This window comes from Hyperoodon ampullatus (genome assembly GCF_949752795.1).
Source record: "Hyperoodon ampullatus genome assembly, chromosome: 4".
Taxonomy (NCBI): Eukaryota; Metazoa; Chordata; class Mammalia; order Artiodactyla; family Ziphiidae; genus Hyperoodon; species Hyperoodon ampullatus.
This window is the reverse complement of record NC_136917.1, coordinates 143,444,339-143,464,282: the sequence shown is the minus strand read 5'-3', so window position 1 is coordinate 143,464,282 and position 19,944 is coordinate 143,444,339. Positions and strand designations below refer to the sequence as shown.

At 40.8% G+C, this 19,944-nt stretch overlaps 1 protein-coding gene across 1 annotated transcript in view; it reads right to left on the bottom strand.

The window, feature by feature from the left end:
* DAB2 (DAB adaptor protein 2) overlaps window positions 1-14,122 on the bottom strand; it is a 52,598-nt gene extending 38,476 nt beyond the window's left edge. The window contains exon 1 of the mRNA XM_079703339.1: window positions 14,023-14,122. The gene's annotated coding sequence lies outside the window, so the exon portion shown is untranslated. The remainder of the gene's footprint in view (window positions 1-14,022) is intronic.
* Window positions 14,123-19,944: the final 5,822 nt, after the last annotated feature.

The following is a 19,944-nucleotide window of genomic DNA, read 5'->3' as shown; positions in this document are numbered from 1 at the left end:
TCATGGGGGTGCCACATGGGTCTATAGTTTTAGCATGAGATGAACTAGTAGGCATGGTTCCTTATTACCAGCCACTTTGCTGGGCTTGTACTGAGACCTCCTGGCCAATTATGAGATGTCATATTTATATTCAACTATAAAAAGGTTTCTGATTAGTCTACACAGGAATGTCAACATCAACGATTCACTGTGAAGGAAATTTATTTGATTCATAAAAAATGTAATATTTAAGCAAGCAGTTTCATTAGCTTTTAGAGCAATCTCATCTGTTCTCTGAACCATTAATGACCTGTTGCAAAATTCTGTGTCTGCTAAGTAATTGACATTTAAATACTTGAAGAAAACATGAATGGATATAAGTGATTAGATAAGGACTTCATTTGTAGCTTCTCTTTACGATCCTTGTTATATATGGTCATTAAATAAAGGGAACTTCGGTTGGTCCTTGAAGATTTAGATTCAATCCACAGTGGCATCTGCTATTTTCTAGTTTTTTTATGTAGGCATTTTTAGCATCAGAGAATGAAATTAGATCATTTGTTTCCTTAGCTGAACTCTATAGTCCTGTGCAAAGACAAGTCTTTGAAAGCCACTATTAAGTTCCTAATCCAATCTTTATTAAAAAGACTCAATATTATGGACCAGGAGGTTAAGACAAATCCTTTAAAAAGTAATGATCAAGCTTTTCTATAACCCAACGATGTCTTCTACTGTAGTAAAACTTGAAGTTAGGAATATGTTTATAGTTTTAATGTTTTCTTTTTCTTTTCCAGTATGGATTATTACAGGATATTGAATATAGTTCCCTGTGCTCTACAGTAGGACCTTGTTTGTTTATCTATTTTATATATAGTAGTTTGTAATATAGTTGTAATGTCTTTAAAAAACAGAATGTGATCCTTAAACTATAGATGTGTGTAGACTATGAATTCCACCAAAGGAAACAGTGAGAGAAACAACACTAACATGCTTTCTCAGTCTCTCTAAGATAAGCAAAGTTTTACTTTCAGGACTAATTATCACAAGTAAGATGTGAATAAAATTTCTTTCTCAGGGTCATTCTCTCCAGCGTTGAGGTTCTCTAACTGAAATTTCATTCTACATTTGCACCTCCACCTAAGAAATCCCTTAAGAGTCAAATGCCACCTCGGTTGACTCTCCTTTTTTTAAAAAAATAATTAATTAATTTATTTATTTATTTATTGGCTGCATAGGGTCTTCATTTCTGTGCGCAGGCTTTCTCTAGTTGCGGAGAGTTGGGTCTGCTCTTAGTTGCGGTGCACGGGCTTCTTTTTGCGGTGGATTCTCTTGTTGTGGAGCATGGGCTCTAGGCACACGGGCTTCAGTAGTTGTGGCATGCGGGCTCAGCAGTTGTGGTTCATAGACTGTAGAGCACAGGCTCAGTAGTTGTGGCACACGGGCTTAGTTGCTCCGCGGCATGTGGGATCTTCCTGGACCAGGGCTCGAAGCCGTGTGCCCTGCATTGGCAGGTGGATTCTTAACCACTGCACCACCAGGGAAGTCCCCATCCCTGTTGACTTTTAAGAGCATGTCATCTGTCTCACACTGTGCTCAGTCAGTGTGACTCTACAGATGGTAAATCGTTGGCTACCCTAGAGTTTGCTCTGAAGCCATGCTAATAGAAAACTAGGAAGGCCTTCAAATACGGGCAGCTTTTTTTCATATGTTGTTGAGAGCATATGGGGTTTAGTGACTGATCCCTGCTCAAAGCCATTATGATTTAGAGACTGGAAACAAAGTTAGCTCCTGAATGCCAGTGGTCAATGTCAACAAGTTAATTCATGTAATAAATCTACATCCCTACCATGTGCCAGGCACTCTTCTAGTGCTTGGGATATGTCAGTGAGCAAAATAAAGATCTATTCCCTTATAGGGTTTACACTCTAGCAGGGGAAAGCCATAAATGGATTATAGTCTTTCAGAAGGTGACAGATGCTCTGGAAAAAGAGAGCAGAGTAAAGCGGGTTGGGAGTTCAGGGTTAGGGATGGCTTTAATAGTTTTTTTAGGGGGGTGGTGTGATGAATTGGGAGATTGGGATTGACATATATACACAAATATGTATAAAATGGATAACTAATAAGAACCTGCTGTATAAAAAAATGACAAATAAAATTCAAAAAAATAGTTTTTTAAGAAACACAGAAGGAATACCAATGTTTTAAAAGTTAAATTTATCTTCATCCCTTTCTGACAAGAGTGGAAGCTGAAGTACAGAAGTTAATCAACCCCCTGAAAGTCACATGAGTCTAATATCTATGCTCTTAATGTCTTTGTTTTAGAACAATACAGGCAAAAGAGAGAATTAATCTAGTTCTTCAGATAGGTGGAATGGGTGTTAGCCAGAAAATACTTTTGGGAAAGAGGAATTGATAGCAATGGGAAAAGAATATTTATGTAATCTTGACTAGAATACCAAACCCATGCTGGGTTATATGACGGGAAAAGGTTGAAAAGTAGGTCAGACTGGATTAGAGTGGGTTAACAAAACTCTATTTTGTCTAGACGGTGCTGAGAAGACTTTGAGGTTTTGAGCAATGGTGTAGAGGTCGGGGTGGTGACAAATCTGTGTATGGAGCCATGGTATCAAAGAGTCAGATAGCTTTGTAGTATGATAGTTGCATGAACTTGCCATTTTGAGTGATTCAAAACTGCCGGTTTCTTTCATTTAATTACTTGGTTAATCTTTTGGAAACAAAGCCTTTTAGCCTTTTAACTGAAAGGTTAAGGTCTAACAATCTCAAATGTCAGATTCAAGGTTATCCCATCTTGCCAAGCTATGATGCTTGGTGACCCTCAAACTTCAAATAAACAACATGTCCTAAAGGTGGCTTAAAAAAAAAAATCAAAGGCCATTATGTCTTATAACTTTCATTCTAAGACCCTAGAAAAAGAATTCCCATAATGTCAGTTTTATAAAAACTTATGTAAGTATAATGATATTTGAAATGTGAGCGACTAAAGGAACTTGTAAAAGGCAGCTATTGAGTAAAGTAGTCATGTCATTATAGCTCCTTGCTTAAAGCCGAATAGATAGCATTTTCCCATTGTATATATGTTTCTCCATATAACTATTGAAAGACTAGAAGGAGGAGTAGCAAGGAAATGCTGGTTAAGAAGGGTGGCAGTAGGGTGAGAGACAGATTTCTGCTTCTTATACATTTAGAATAGTGATATTAGGGTGACATGTGCCTTTCCGCACTTTTAAAATTAAATTCCTTAGAGATGTACTAATTTGTCAGATAGCAATATTTAAAATGCAGGCAAATTTGTAGTCTTACTTGGGATAAAGACAGAATCATAAAGCTACTCTAGTATCAGTCACATGAAATTAAACTCAAAAGCTAAGAGAACCTACAAAATGAACTTGAAGGTCTCTGCAAGCATGCAGAATGCTGCTCACAGAAAGCTTTCCACACTGTCATCTTAGACTTCATTAAATGTTTACTTATCCAAAATTGTTGAGAAAAGCTCCTGATATATTAAAACAAATGAACAGTAAGTTTTGAATCAATTGCTCACTAGGGTTTGAAAAAACTCTTATGCTAGCATTTTCAAAGTTGATCAGAGTATGGTCTATTGCTTATTTCCAGACTGGTTTTCTTGGATCCAGTGGGGTCTGTGTAGATAGGAACAAGTTGGCAACCTAATTTAAGAATTAAAGAACCTAATTTGTATGTTCAGTATAGCTGCACATACAAATTTTAAAAAGCAGCTTTCTTTGATTTGAGCAGAAATTGTGTTAAGTCAAAGGGATAACCTTAATTATTCAGTACTGAGCCAAAGGTTTCATCTATTTTCTCAATTTTTATTAGTTCTTTAGTAAATAGTTTGGTAGATGCTCTTAAAAGGAGAAAACAGGAGGAGAATAAGAAGTTGTCCTTGGACAACCTGATGAAATATCAGGTTGAAAACTATTTGCCACTATGATTATTATTGGCCCTTGTGATAATATCTATTGGGTTAGATAGATGTATGAGCCATGATGAATACTCCAGTGGTAGAAGTTAAACCAAAGACTTGAAAAGACCACACCATGTGGAGAATTTCAGTAACAGCTTGTTGGCTTTTCTCAGGCCCTGAGCAGATATAAACTAGAGGAACCTAGGGATATTGCTCATTATAAATAACCTTAAAGTCAAAAAAAGACTCAGAACTATTTTGCTTATACCAACAGATAGGGCAAGCTGAAGTTCTCCGTTTTGCTCGCTTTATAATAAATTCTAATTAATGTTGCAGATGAGAGTCGCTTGAGTCACTCATTAACCTGGCGATCTGGTTAGTGTTTATCAAATACCTACTGTGTGCCAAGCACTGTATTATGCTATATATACAGTGACAAAAATAGATATGGTCTCTACTCTCAAGGGGCTTACAGTATAGACAGGGGAGAGAGAATAAGCAAGTAATAGTTACAACTGGTACTAAGTATTTCAGAGGAAATGTTTCTGATTAGGGTAGAAAGTTTCACTGCCATTAATAACATTTAGAAGAGAAGGCAAAATTAGACTACTTCAAGGAATTCTATATATTGTTTCTTATTAATATCAACCACGGAAAGATGAAAATTTTATCTTAAGGGTTTAATTACCCTCTTCAATAGACAGTTTTAAAATGATGACATTTACTTAAAACATTAATTAGATGGGAGATATTTACATTAAATATTTCGGAATCTCCTATAATAATATTGCAATCTGGAAGACCATCTATGTGACAGAGCCAGTGGGAGGAAAAAATCTTGTGATATGCTAGGTTATGAAGGAATATCAATGATCTTTCCTGCAAAGTTATCTTAAAATCCAGAGTTCTGAATCAGCACTCTTTTCATAAACACAGGAAAGAAACATAGGCTCATTTGGCATCAGTTTTGTCACTTCAGGAGTACAAGCAATTCAGAGATGACACATACCTCTATATTCTAGAACCAAACATGCTCTGTGGCACTCTTAATTACCAGATTTTTCTAAGAGTACAACAGGGTCACTTTCAGATGAGGCCAAATACTAAAGTGTGGATTTAAATGAAGCAATATTTTGAAAATGTAACCATGGGTCCCTACTAGTGGCTTTAGTTATTTAAGGAGCACTACCTAGTTTACGAGAGCATTAGCAAGAGAGTATTAGGTAACAATTGGTTAAGGTTAGCCTTCATCAAGAACATGGGCTTTATTATCACCCCAAATAGTAAGGTGCTCAAAAAGTGTTGGCTGCATGAAATATAAGAATTTGGATCCTAAAACAGAGCACAGTTGCATCCATTGCTTCTGTTAAAGAGTTCTTGTATACAATGCTGAAGATTTCTATCTCTATACACTATCTGGAAACTGAACTACAGATTTTCTTTTGTTCATGGATATACCTGAAAGATCCACAACAGTATTGTCTGTAGCTTGGAATGAAGCTAAGATTTTATCTTAGACTGTTCACATATCTGCTGAATCTGGCAAACTTTCGACCCTCTGTTTTCCATAATTACCCTTTATTTCCATACCTCTCCTCCCTCTCCAACAAAAAAAATTTTTTTTTTACTTAGTTCCGGGATTCCTCCCCAGTCTTGCTTCATCGCCATTCCGAGTTCCTGCTTCCAAAAAAGCTATACTATCTTGTGTCACGTACCTTGTTCCTCACAATTAGCCAACTCTTAGTACAGTGTTATATTTTTTATACACACAGCAGAGGTATTTCATATTTAGAATACTTGAAGAAAAAAAGCTCTTTGTGGGATTAATTCTCCCTTCCATCTTCTCAAAAGGATCCGATGAAAATCTAAGTTGTAAGAGCCTCTAGTTGTCTCTGACCCACTTTCATGGCTGAATTCTTGTAGTGGTGCCCTATCAGACCTCAGGGTCTTCCTGATTTTGTATTAATCAGGCATCAGTGTTCAATTCCTCTATTTACAGTCCATCTGAGATGCAAAGCCTTGTATATTTAGAATACACAGTAGATATATACATAGCCACCTGTTCCCTAGAGAAGCTGATCTCTTCCATTTACCCTGGACACACACACACACACACACACACACACATGTGCATGCACACACAAGTACACAGTGCCTTCTCTTGTTACCTCCCTAGCCTGTTATACTTACTGCCTTCACCTACTTAAATTCCTACCTGTCATTCAAAGTTCACTCAAGATGTGTTGTCTTAGGTCTTCACTTACCTCTCACCGGCCCTACCATTTCTCTACACTTGACCTATTGTTGTCCTCTGATTCATGTGGAACTCTTCCCTTAACTCAATGAAACTCTGAGGTCAGGGAATCATTTACCATACTTTTCTAGCCCTCATGCAGTCTGGTAGAAGGAGTGCACTTAAAACATTAGAGGTAATACACGGTTGCAATTTGTCCCTTAATATTAAAATCTTTTCTTTACCTTGCTGATTTTCCATGAAAGAACAGGTCTTTCTTCAACTGCTAAGCAATTGCTACTCAAACTCATCCTGCCAGTACAACCAGGTTAATTGATCTGAGTCAGCATTTTGTTTTCCGGATTTAATAAAGAGATCTAGAGATCTCTTAATAAAGAGATCTTAGCAGATAAAGATCTAAGTCCTTGCCCTGACATCCAAAGCTTAGTGCAGTCCATCTCTCCTTTCCAAATGATATCACCCCTTACCTCTCCACCACCTGTACTTTCTCTTGGCCAAACTGGCCAATCATTTGGGCATACATCTGCATGATGTACTTATGAGCTTCTGCCTAGAATGCATTTTTCTTCCTACCTTTGATTTGACTTCCACCATTCCTTTGAAAGCCAAATCCATCATCACACCTGTGTCCTTTTCTTTCTGTACCACTCTGTACCACTTAATTATAATAAAACCATATGTTAGTTGAGCGGTTGTCATTTTCTCTGAATTTCAGGTAGGCAGCAATTGTTGACACTTATGTGCTCCCTAGCAGGTGTTAGGTAAATGTTTTCAGCCAACTTTCAATTACAACCAATGAAAACTTTAGATCACCTGGACAAATCAGAAACCCCAAGAACAAGTTATCAGGCAGCCAAGCAAACATCTATGCATCAAGATATCCTTCAGAAGACAGGTTGGACATTGAATAAAACTATCATTTCAATTCAAGTACACGAAATCTTCTGAAAAGCCTTAGCTATCGTTGAACCTTGGTCCAGGCAGAAATCGATATTAAATCTCCTTATCGTCAACCAGCTATGGATGGAGGAGCCTGTTCTATTTGTTTTCTACTTCAAAACTGGGATTTTATTTAAGATATCTGACTTCAGAAGCAAAGGGTAAAAAAAGAAATCCCAAAACAAAAACAAAAAATTACACTACCACCACCCAATGCTGATGTAGTAAAACACAGCTGTCATTTTCCTTTTAGGGAGGTTTGAGCACCTACTATGTGTACCATTCCAACTTCTGATCCTCTGATCTACAAGTAAATCACATGTTTCTCATCTGAATTAACATTGTGCCCCAAAGCCAGACTGGTTTGACATTCTTCATAGGACTATGAGAGCCCTCTGACAAATAGTCAAACATATTTGGCTTATTTCTGCTGCCCTAAATGGTAACAAAAAACATGTTAACATCTGCATTACATATTATAGAAGATTAGAACAGCTCTTGGCCCCTTAGTAGGGAACTTCAAATATGAAAAATAAGAGATCCTTTGGGTGAAATGTTTAGAACAAGGAAGGCAGCTGTACCCAACATGGATACATTAGTGAAGATTTTTTTGTTTTTTTGCGGTACGTGGGCCTCTCACTGTTGTGGCCTCTCCCGTTGTGGAGCACAGGCTCCAGACGTGCAGGCTCAGTGTCCATGGCTCACGGGCCCAGCCGCTCCACGACATGTGGGATCTTCCCAGACCGGGGCACGAACCCGCGTCCCCTGCATCGGCAGGTGGACTCTCAACCACTGCGCCACCAGGAAAGCCCTAGTGAAGATATTTTTAACTTTCCAGTTACTTGGGCCTGGATTAATTCTAGACCTCAGGAGGACTCAACTGTCCTGCCCAGAGGACATTTAAGTGGTACCTTAAGAATTAACATCTGTGTGCCTATACTTGTTTATGAAGCATTGCCGCATCTTCTTGCTTGACCTTCATGGTAGGTAAAGAAGATGGCCTCATTTTCAGCCTGAATGTGTTCATCTCTAGATTTTAGCTTGCCCAAAGACCACAAACAATGAGAACAAGACCCTCTTCCAATATCAATTTAGTTATTTCATTGAGAATTATAGTCCTAGAGCAGGTACATTTCTGAAGCAGCAGCTCTGAGGAAGTTGTTTTTTTTTTTTTTTTCATGGCTTCTCCTTTAATTTTAGTTTGGAGGCAACTCGTTTTATTGATGGAGAAAATGAAGCTCAGTTGTTATATCCCTTGCCTTCAACAGCAAAGCTGGGTTGTGGACACCATCATTTGTAGTTCAAAGCCCAAGCTCTTAACCACTAACCTATGCTGCCTCTTCAAAGCCAGAGTTCCAATTCCCTCCTTCTAGATCACACCCTTGTATCTTTCAGTCTAAGGCGTGATCTCTGCTAAACACCCATCTCTGATTAACACTGGTCATTCTTAGGACTGTTTTGCAAGGAGGGTGAGGTGATTAAGGGTCAGGGACATTGAGTAGCACACCTAAGAAATGGCAGTGCTCCCATTCCACTGCAGGAGTAGAGTCTACATTCTTTACTTCACGTAAAATAGAATTTCTTCTAGACTTCCTTCTAGACTTCTATTCACTGGGAGTCCTTCCGCTGCTAGCCTAGCAACATACTTCACGGAACAGGTATTTACTAAATATTCTGACAACCATCACGATTTGAATCATAAAGATTCACGCTTGAATCCTGGCTCTACCACTTAATGGTATGACCTTGGGCAGGCTGATATCTATTGATCATATTGGAGTTAAGAAATGGAGATATCTTTTCTACCTTAAGTTATTCAAAGTGAAAGTCAAATGGGAGAATGGAATAGTACTTCATAAACCATAAAGCGTTATAAAAACTAAGTGCAGCTGATTCATTTACCGTGATGGCAAGGCCTACATCTGCACTCTGGGCAAGGCATGAAAAACAAAATAAAAAGTTTTATAGGTTAGAGGGAACCATCTGATTCAAGAGTAATGATCTAGTTTACGGAAATCTTTTTAAAAAGAAGCAACTGGAACAGTCTTCTAATAAATGGAGATTAATTATGTTTTTTAAAAACCCCAAAGGGAAAAGGATTTGGAAGCGAGGTGACAATATAAAACTAAGGAGTAGATCGGTTTTCCTAGAATCAAGAAAGCAATTATGTGAGATAGCAGGGAAAATGTCAAGGTTTGTGCTTTTTCATCTTTCTAAGATTCAGCTAAACTGAGCGATGTTTCAATGCTTTACTATTTCCGTGACTGTAGGAATTCAGTTACTTTGTTGTGCTTCCCACTGAACAACTGAAATATGAAAGTTACTCTTAGATCCTGTGAAGGGCTTGCTGAAATACAGCTGGATGGTCCCTACTGCTCATATTTGCTTTAGTGGATGTGGCATGGGAGCCAAGAATTTGCATTTCAAACAAGTTCCCAAGGATGCTGATGTAGCTGGTCTGGAGACCGCACTCTGAAAGCTAGTCTGAGATGAGTTCTTTCTAGCTGTGAACTATACACTCTAGCTAGCTACGTGTCCAATCTTGAAAGAATGAATGAATCTGACTGTTAAATGAGAACTTACATGGCTCATCGGTTACATAAAGTTCTAAGTCTGTTTCAGAATAACACTTTGCATCACACTGCTAGGGAGAAATAGGGTAGCTTTTTACCCAGAGAAAACATTAAACAGTAAATTCCTCACCCAAATCTCTTCCAGGTTGGAGAACATTTCAAACCCAGCTTTTCCAGTATTCTTACTTCCTAACCTACCGGCTCCATGGTTACCTAAACATATACGTGACAGCCCTCATGCCTTCTGCCTCAGCGTAGCTCCCCTGCCCTGAACGCTCACTCAGCCTGCTCTGTTCACTCAGAGCTCTTACTAGTTTAAAGCAGTTAAAGGTCACTTGCCTCTAGCTAGCTTAGGGGCTAAGTTATAAGTTACAGCAGCAGAAAAACATTGACTGGCTTGCTCTATATTGAAGCAACAGCTTTCATGTTCCTGAAATTTCAGAAGCCATAATGTTTGTGTCGTGATGATGTAAGAATTAGCAAGAGTTGGACAATCTGGATTACAGTTTTGGATGAAAATAACTTTAGAAGGATGAGGTAAGTAGAGAGGAGATTCTATCTCACTTAATAAAAAAAAAAGTAACTTCCATGTTTAGACCAGGAAGCAGTTTGTTCAGATTCTGCTTACCCTAGAGTGACAGGCTTCCTTCCAAGGTAGGAGAAAGATTCGGGAAGGGGCGTAACGGTGGCAACCTGCCCAGCTACGCGGGCAAAGACAGTATGCGGCCCTGTGTACTCAGAAGACTTTGTATTTCTAGCCTAGTCCCTCAGTTTAGTTCCCGTGGTCCTCTTCCTTCCTACTTCCTTCTGCTATAATGCTGACTTCAGGGGCCAGGACTGCTCCTTCTCTGTAGGGGCTCTGGGGGTAGGGGGTGGGGGGAAAGACTTAACTGAGACCAGAGGAGGTCAGCTTGACCAAAGCAAACTGCAGGCTCCAGGCAGAGAACAGAGAGTAACTCCCAGTCGGTTCAGTGTTAAGCACAGCAAACTCCCTGGCTTTGTTAATATTAAGTGCTTAAGTGATTAACATTTTTCAGGTAGACAGGCGGTGTCCAACTTTGACAAAGACATTCCCCGTTCCGCCTTTAGTTTTCACAGAGATACATAATTCAGTGGTTCAGGGGGCAACATGAAAACAAAACATCAGAATAAAGTATTCTAAGCATACAGGCTTAACAGTCTTCCCAACGTACCTGGGGGTAGGTATTATTATTCTCTCCAGATAAGAAAGCTTAAGGTCAGAGAAATGATGCAATTTGCTCAAGGTCACATGAGCAGCAGTGCTGTCCCTGGGATTTGAACTCAGGCAATGGGGCCCCAGAACCCACACTCGCAACCGCTGCCTGGCTGAGCAAGGTGTGAGGCGGAAACGGCCTGTGTGGCAGCCCTTTGTGTCCACACGCAGCGTCATTTGTTCCCCTCACCAGAAATCAGCGTACTCTTTATAGAAGGGGGCTCGATGGCCTGCTTTCCTTCTGAGACACAGGATTAATCTAGTCAGGAAACATTACCATGAGTTAGGTTACCCTTAAATACATAGATCTGAGGTTACAGCTATTTCAGCTAAATGTGATTTTGGCCAACCTCTGTGCAATCCAGTGGCACAGCTTTAACTTTAGAATTACACAGCAGCGCCAGAGAATTTTCAAATACCACATCCTGTTCCTCAGGTGTTTCATATTTCGAGTCGAGTTCTCATTCTGTTTCTGCTTGGAGTGTACAGAGCCTTATGCGTTTGGTCAAATACCAAAACCTCCCTAACTGGTCCAGTTTCAAGGCTTTCCACCTGGGGAGGCATCTTCTGCTTCCCCTTAGGGCAACTTAACACCCTGGAGCTCTGTCTTTGGCAGCCTTCTCAAGTATTTCAGCATCCTAGGTTTGTCTTTAAGAAAAGCATTAATTAAATCCTCAAGTCAAGAGAGACTGAGGAAGGGAAACACATAGAAACTTCAAAACTACCCAGGTGAAAAATATCGTGGTAGCAAGTGTAGGCTTACAGACATATGAGGGTAGAAAGAGAAATGAAGCAGCACATACTGGCTGTACCACCAAGAACCCATGTCTCCACAAAGCCCCCTGTGGACCAGGAGCCATGACCAAGGCTTCCGTCTTCCTGCTCTCTAAATCTTCAGGTAATGGGAGGCATGGCCGAGCAGGCCAATAATATCACCCCAACCAGCTGGTCAGCAGCTTCCAGGGGTCCCTGTACCACCTTCCTTCATGCCAACAAGTGTCTTGAAAGCAATTCCCTTCAACCCAAACAAGGTGGCTGAAATCCATTCAACCTTTTGGGCAAGGCAAGACATAAGCCTAATGCACAGGACTTTGGACTTTTAGTTGAATCTCCAACTATAAAAAGTCTCGAGTGGAAATGCAGACCCTGGATTCTGTCCTTAGCAATGAGGCAAGGCTTTGAACAAGCACTGTGGCTCCCTTCACTCTCTCACATCCTCAGGAGAAGATCAGCTGTGTCCAAGGTCACCAGAATGGCAACTACCTATGTGTCACAGCTCAAAGTCGGAAGACGTTCTCCTACCATCTGCTTTAAAATGGAGGAGGGTGTAGCTTAAGAAGAACTGGTTGCTAGGGCATCCATTTGGGTAAGAAGGGAGAGAGTTGGGAGTGGGAAGGGAAGGGGAAGTGAAGTTACTCATCACCAACAAGAAAAAGAATCCAGCCGGCCTAAGGAGGATACTGACTAGGGATTTAGAAGTAATCTCTTCCAGAAATACACATTGGAAAAAACCACTAGGCCTCCTTTGTGCTTTCTCAACAAGATTGCACATTGCATTAGGTGTACCATTGTTTATTAGCACATACGTAGCACTTCAACCAAAAGGACCCTTCCCCAAAGATGAAGGAGAGCTCAATCTCAAATACTTCTGAATTCTCAGAGCAATAAACTTTCTTGCAGTGTCATAGAGGCCTATCTCCCCTCGAGGAGGGAGAGACAGAACCGGGGGCGGAGGGGGCAGGCACCATGCCCAGAGAAGAGTAGCCTAATCAAGGTCTGGCTGCTGGTTTCAGAAGCCAGGTGGAGGTGTCACAGAGCGTGGAGGCAAGCCATTTGGTAGCTGTCAGGCTCCCCCATTCCCAGCTAGTCCCTCCTGCCCCAACAGCCCCTAGATGCTCCTGTGTGGGGAGCAAACCTCAAGCCTGCAGGAAGATCAATTACATACCCCATCAAAGCCATTCCAAGAGCCTTATCGGACCTCTTGAGGGCATTTCTGCAGCTGCCTTCTTTCCTCAGCCATTCCTTCTGTTTGAGTTAGCTCTGTCTTACCTCCCTCTCCCCCCTTCCCCTGCTTTGCCTGATTAGGGCCAGAAATTTTTTCATTAAGTCACTTTATAGTGCAATAACAACATTTACTATTCATGAAGTCGCCCCTCCATAATTTTTAAGTCTTTCCATGTGTCTGGAAGCTTATTTCGGCTCTTCTCGTTTTACAGAGTGCCTCTCTTCCTTCCAAACACAAACTAAAAAGAAAGAGGATAAGGTGGGGGGAGGAGGGGAATGGATGGGGTGCAGATAACATCCAGATTCTTTAAGTGTTTTTAATCCAGTTCGATTTCCCTTCGGACTCAAAGGGCTCCCTTCTAAAATTGACTGCGGACCTGAATTCCAGGCTAAGAATTAAGTCAAAAGGAAAGGACTACAGAAACAAATAACAGAGTCAGCTCTAGGCTATGAAACCCGCTATGTTGACTGGGGCTCCACGGTTTTAACCCATTCATTTTTTTCCCCTTTTCCAAAATTCCTACTTAATCTTTCCAGATTACAGCAAGCAGGCAAACACCACTTAAACCCTCGGAGTATTTCAAACAAGTTTGTTCAGTCTCTTGGGCAGATACTTGCTTAAGAATCGGGTGTAAGACATAGTTTACATTTTAATGCCATACGTCGTCAGTCACCGGGAAAAAGCTTCTCGCGGGCACAAACCAGGTCCCCAGCCTTTGTCACACGGCAAAAATAACCCCCCTTGGAGGAGTTAATTAGGCGGTCAGCAGCCACACCAGCGTCCGATCCGGGCTGCCCACAGAGCTTTTAAACAAGCACACACACACACACGCACACACACACACACACGAGGCGCTTGTTAAATGTCACTAGCTGGACATCTGGATTCCGACCCCAAAGATAAACGCATTTCGTGGGAGCATTCCTCGGATGTCAGGCCACAAAACCGCCTGTTCGCTCAAGCACACCGTCTCCTTTCTGAGATGCCCCAGCAGTCCCAGGTCTGCATCCCAAGGCGGAGCGGGGGGGAAGCAAAGGAGGGAAAGAGGTCGCCAAAAATGGAGCCAAAGGGAAGAAGGATCGGAAAGCTACTCACAGGCTAGCTAGCGCCTCCGCGATGCGAGCATGACTTCCCGGTGGTGCCTGAGCCTCCTGGCTACCGCGCAGCCGACACTGCGGCCGCGCTTAAATAGCCGCCGGCCCGGGAGCCTCGGAGCCGCGGGCCACTCCCGGCGAGATATGGTTCTAATCAGATGCTGGCAGCTGAGGACTCCCCAGGAATGCGCCGGGATGTTTTTGCTGCCTGGGCTGGGTAACTCCCCCTCAACGTGTCTGCTGAGTCTTCCAAACTTAACTGTTTATTAACTCGAGCTGGGGCCGCGCAGAGGAGCCGACTCCCGTGGACTGGGAGCCCCACCAGCGCGGGGCGGTCGCCCGGAGCCCAGCGAAGTGGAGGAGGAAGGAGTCAGGGCGCCGTCCGGAGCCCAGACTCGCGGGGCTGGGGACAAGGGACAGGGGAGGGTGCGCTTAAGGACAGGAAAGGGAAACTCCGCAGGAAAGGGGTGGGACCCAGCGACCTTCATCTCACAAATTCCTTCTCTGCGTTGCCGCTTCCAGTGATGTGGCGTCCCAAGTCATCCTAACCCGGTAGGGCCCTTTGAACAAAGGGCTGCCTCTACTCCTGACTTCCCTGGCAAGAAGCAGTGGATGCTAGCTCAGATCTGCTGTCGCTACAGTTGCACGTGTGATTGCCCCCTTTAAAGGAATGCGTGTCTCTTTCACGGCAGACGTGGGTGCATTTAAGTGCACCAATTTAAATTGGTGGGTAATCTGTGCGTATATGTAAAACATACTGTATTTATGTATGAAATATAATCCTGTATATACAGATATAAAGATAATGCTCTCTCTATGAAATTGATATAAACAAAGATACGCACGCCTATATAACCTAACTAATCAAGCTATAATGTATTTGATATAAACAGAGAGATTATATACTGGCTTCTCCCACAGTATGGGCATCCCTGTGTAGACACATAACATGACTTTATCTGCAGTGATTTCTATAGTGTTTCCTATACTTCTAAGAAAAATCTGAAATATGAGAAATAAAATGTTTGAAAATACTGACATACAGTACTCAGCAGTAGAAGGCACTCCATAGCGTATCTTGGTGGACCTTAACAAGCTGGGGATTCATCTCTGTATTTTAAAATCATGAACAATTGTAAAACATCCCCAGAAGCTTTGTTGATTTCTAAGAGTTATGAAATTATTCTTGTGAAAAGTATGTCTATGTTTCCTTCTTTTTTTTTTTTTTTTTAAGTCTGAGACAGTGTGTACTAAATGTGAAAAAAAACTCAATTGCGACTTGGATGGGAAGGGGTTATTGATTTTATTGAGTAAGTAACACACAGTGGATTTGCATTTTACCTCTGGAAACTGGGGGTTCAAATCAGGCTCATGGGACACCAGATATGTATTTTGTGGTCCCAGCCTAGATCCGACTGCAAAACCACGTAATTTGGGACAGCTCAGTGTGAGTGACAGTCCCTGCTCTCAAGTAGGTCAGGCTTGGGACAGCCCTGGAGCCAGGCGTGCAGAGCAGCAAAACCTGTCAACGATGAGAATACTACCTCTTTTGACCTTTACCTTTTCTGCCACCTGTCTCATCCCCTCATACCTGGGGAGGTAGAGGTGAGGAGGGTGGTGCTGACAGTTTTCAATATTCCTCTGAGGTAATTTGCTATTATTTAAAAAAATGACTTTGTGTGAATGACAAGAGGTATATAAAATTTAGTCTTGGGACTGTATTTATAACATTTGTGCAGAGTAATTTATTTATTATTTATTTATTTATTTATTTATTTTATACCACATTCTGTGTTTTGTTTTATTATTTTTTTAACATCTTTATTGGAGTATAATTGCTTTACAGTGGTGTGTTAGTTTCTGTGCAGAGAACTTTAATTCTGGTACATTTTAGGACATGGTGCTTTATTTTTAAGATCCAGAAGCACAGAGGGTTGGTTTCCCTTCCAAAAAGTAAGTAGCTGGAAAAATGACAGTAGATTTCAGGCAAACAGAGGCTTTGACAGTTTGAAGAAAAAAAAATGGGTCTCTCTTTTAACCTCACTATGTAACACTTTCTCAGAAGTGACCACCCACATCTATTTTTTTTAATCGAAAGACTCTTATCAAGAAATGTTGACTTATGTTTGCTCTACACCACCAAATGGAAGGGATTTGTCTAAGAAGCCAGAGGAAGAAAATGATTTCATCTGCCATAAGCTGTAGTTTTAAGAGAAAGTTTTTGATGAAAACAGTGCATTTGTGAGCAGTGGGCTCACACATACAGCTTGAAGTGGACAGCTCTGTCATTTCACACAGATATCTTAAGAGTTGACAGTGGAGAACTCTGATTTGACTTGAAGTGTGTTTTTATATCTCTAGGGCTCTGATATTGCTCTGGCAGTAATTCAGTTTCCTGCTCACATTAAGAAAGAAAGAAAGAAAAATAAAAAGACAGAGAGAAGAATGAAAATAAATGCAACCCTTTTTATCCCTGGTAGAACATAGTCTCCTGTCCCATGGAAGTTGTTGGCTTTTAGGTAAATCTAAAATGAACATCCTTGCTCCTAGAGAATTACACCCAAATCCACCCAGACATTAACCTTGCCTAAACCACGGTCTTTTCTTACAACTTCTGAAATTAATGTTTAGACAATTAAGGTGAGGAAAATTGAGTGCAATGTTTGAAAAACTGTGGTCCTTGCATGACTCTTTCTTTGCACAAAACCTGCTTGTAAGGGAAAAGGAAGAAAAAAAAACCCAAAACTGACGACTGTTCCCAGCCTAGGAAAGAGGTAGTTAATCCCGTGATGGCTTGCTGAAGAATGCATGGTTTATTATTAAAGTAATCTCTTAAGATTTTCCTGGAATGTGCTTCCACAGCAACTCTGCCTGTGTGAGCTATCCTATGTGTGTGTCTTTTCTTCCATAATTAAGCTGGGTTTTCTTCCGCCTATAGCTCAGAGACGAAAGGCTTTCTCTCTCCCTTCTCCAGGCTTTCTCCTATCTCCTTCCTTACTGTTCCTGTTTCCCTTCAACATCCCATTTTGAATCCTGCCATTTCCTATGAATTGTAAATGATCCTTTAGACTTGGCCATAGGTAGACTGTCTGTGCACCTTGATTCCTTGCTGGATGCTTCCAGATGTTCTAATCAAACAAGGACTGGTTGAAGTCTGTGGATCTAGCAAGGTCACATCTTTTTTTGTTTTTTTTCCTCCTGGGTGTTGTAAAAAAAAAAAAGAGGGAGAGAGAAGAGAATAGCTATTGTTCCCAGAAAATGTTCTTTGACCTTCACTCATTCTGCACATTCATAGATGCAGAAAAACTGGCCCTATCAGATTTGGCTTTTGGCAAGGCAGTGCAAACATTGGAGGGTTTTCCCTTTCATCTATCTCTCTATCTATCTAAAATCTAAGATATTTGGAGGGTAGTCTACTAAAGGCAACCTGTTTTTGTTTTCTTTTTTTGTTTGTTTTTTTTTGTTTTGTTTCATTTTCTCTTGTTGGTTGCTTTTGTTTGTTTTCTTGGTTACACCTGTATCGCACCTCAGAACTCAATATTTATTATTTGCTTCTGATGTGAAACATTAGTGAAACTCAGATGTTACTTGAAAAGCTGGAATGTTGTAAAGTGAAGGAAAAATTCAATATGATAGATTTACATAACTAGTTACATTTTGCTATAATAAAAATTTTTATAATAAGAAGTTGTAAAGGGGAAAAAGAGTCCTCATATGAATTACTCATTAAAATATTATCTTATTTGGAAAGTAAGTTGAAAAGAGTTATTAAAAATAAAAACACATGTAATACTACAAAATGCTAATATTAATTATTATTGTAGCAAATGCTTATACAGTTCTCTATCCTATGAACAAGAATCTATCCCCTAGAAATAAAATATACATTAAAAAATACAAAGATGTTACTTGCTGCATTGTCCACAATAGCAGGAACCTGGGAAAAAATGATGTCTGTCAGTAAGGGGATGATTGAATAAATTACAATTCATCTGCACTATGAAATCATATGCAGTCATTTAAAAGAATAAAATTGGAGTTGAACCTTGTAATATGGAAGGATTTCTATTAGGTAGTGTTGAGTGAGAAAAACAAGATATAGAAAAAAATGTAAAATATGTTTCTATTTTAGTAATACAGAAAGCAACACTTAGCTATGTAGGTTTGAGTGTGTGTGTGTATATATGCATGGTTATCAGGGACACTAGAGACTAGTGACAATACAGATTACTGGGGACCCAATGGAGATGAGGGTAGATAGGGGGAGGAGGAGGGTGAGAGCCCTGCAAAAAGGGAAAAGAAATTAAAAGAGCCTGTATGCAGATATAGTTATAGATCTCATTTGTGCATTTAAGTGAAATGATATATCCATAGTTTTGTATAATTAAAAAAAAAATACACCAAGTGATTTTAAGATGAGGAGAGAGAAGAGTTGTAAGAGCTATAAGATGGCTTTTCCCTGAGGAGTTTTCCTCAAGGTCTTTCAGAAGTCAGTGTTCATCAGTGTCCTCCTGATCTAATTTGGCCTCTAGAGCACAGTTCTCAAACTTTACTGTTCACTACAGGCCTCCTGGGAACTTGCTCCCGGGAAAATTCCTGGGTCCAGCCCCAGAGCCTGGAAAGGTGTGTGGGGGGGGTTGGTGTGGGAGGAGAGGCATGCAGTGCATGGGAATCTGCAGGTTTAACCAGCCCTTCCAGGTGATTCGGACGCTGTGTTGTTGGGGACCCTCTTTGAGAAACACTGAGTTTCTCCTGTGGTCAAGAAGACACTCATTTTGTTCCTCTTTGAGCCCTGAGAACTGTGTGGAGAGGGAAAACAGCAAGGCTGAGAGGAAGCAGGTGCCACTGGTCTTTAGATACTGCCCTTTCTCTCTCCCCTGATTCTCTGCAGCCTCAGACAGTGTCCTGGCTCTGGTGGTGACTTCTCTCCCTGCCCCCTCCCCTGTCAAGACTTGTTTTCAGAGAAGGATCTGATACCAGTCATTTGCATGGACCTGTACCGAGATATTTGCATTTCCAACCATGACCCTTACTTGGTATGAAAGGCACTGCCCAGTGTTAAAAGGATCTCAGGCATCAGTAAGAGCAGGGACCGATTTTTTTCCTATTTTTGAGCAGGTGGAGGCGATTGTCAACTCCACTCTGTATCCAGCTTAAGGTTACCTAGAAAGAGAAGATTATAGGACCTCCAACTCCTGGAATGGCCCTCTGCTATCCCTGATGTCATTTTACATCTTGGCTTCAAAGGGGCCATATGAAAATTGAAGCTGTATATTATGTACATAATTGTTTTTCTGATACAGCAAAGGAAAGTGAGATTTAAGATCAGATCTGGGTTAAAGTTCAGGCTCCATCTCTTACCAAAGTACAAGATTTCTGCAAGTTTCCTAACTTCTCAAGGACTCAATTTTCTTATCTATAAAATGGGCATGCCCTGTCTTCCCCTCCTATTTTGGCTTCTGGTGGGAATAAAAAGAAGTTATATACCTGGGAGGACTTTGAAAAGTTTGAGATTATATAAATACTATAAATTATGCAAAAATTATTCAAAAAATACATTATTGGGGGGAAGGGGGACAAGAAAGGTGCTTTTGTCCCAAATGATTTCCGCTACCAACATCAGAAATTCTCTCACTAGTAAATCATGTGTTTAGGTAATGATGCTCCTCTGGCTGCAGTGAACTTTCCTAAGGCTGATCCCTTGGGCTAATCCCAGACCCTGATTTTCTAACATATTAGTGAGGATTACTTTAATGGATCAGTTTCATCCTGTCAAAGAGAGATGAGTGAGTTTCTGCTGAAATGGGGATATAAAAGCAGGGGAAAGGCAGAAAATGAGCACCAACCTCTTTTACTTCGGAGATCTGTTGCTACTACTGAGAAAGAGGCCTCGAAATCTAGACACTCAATTCGATCCAAAAAA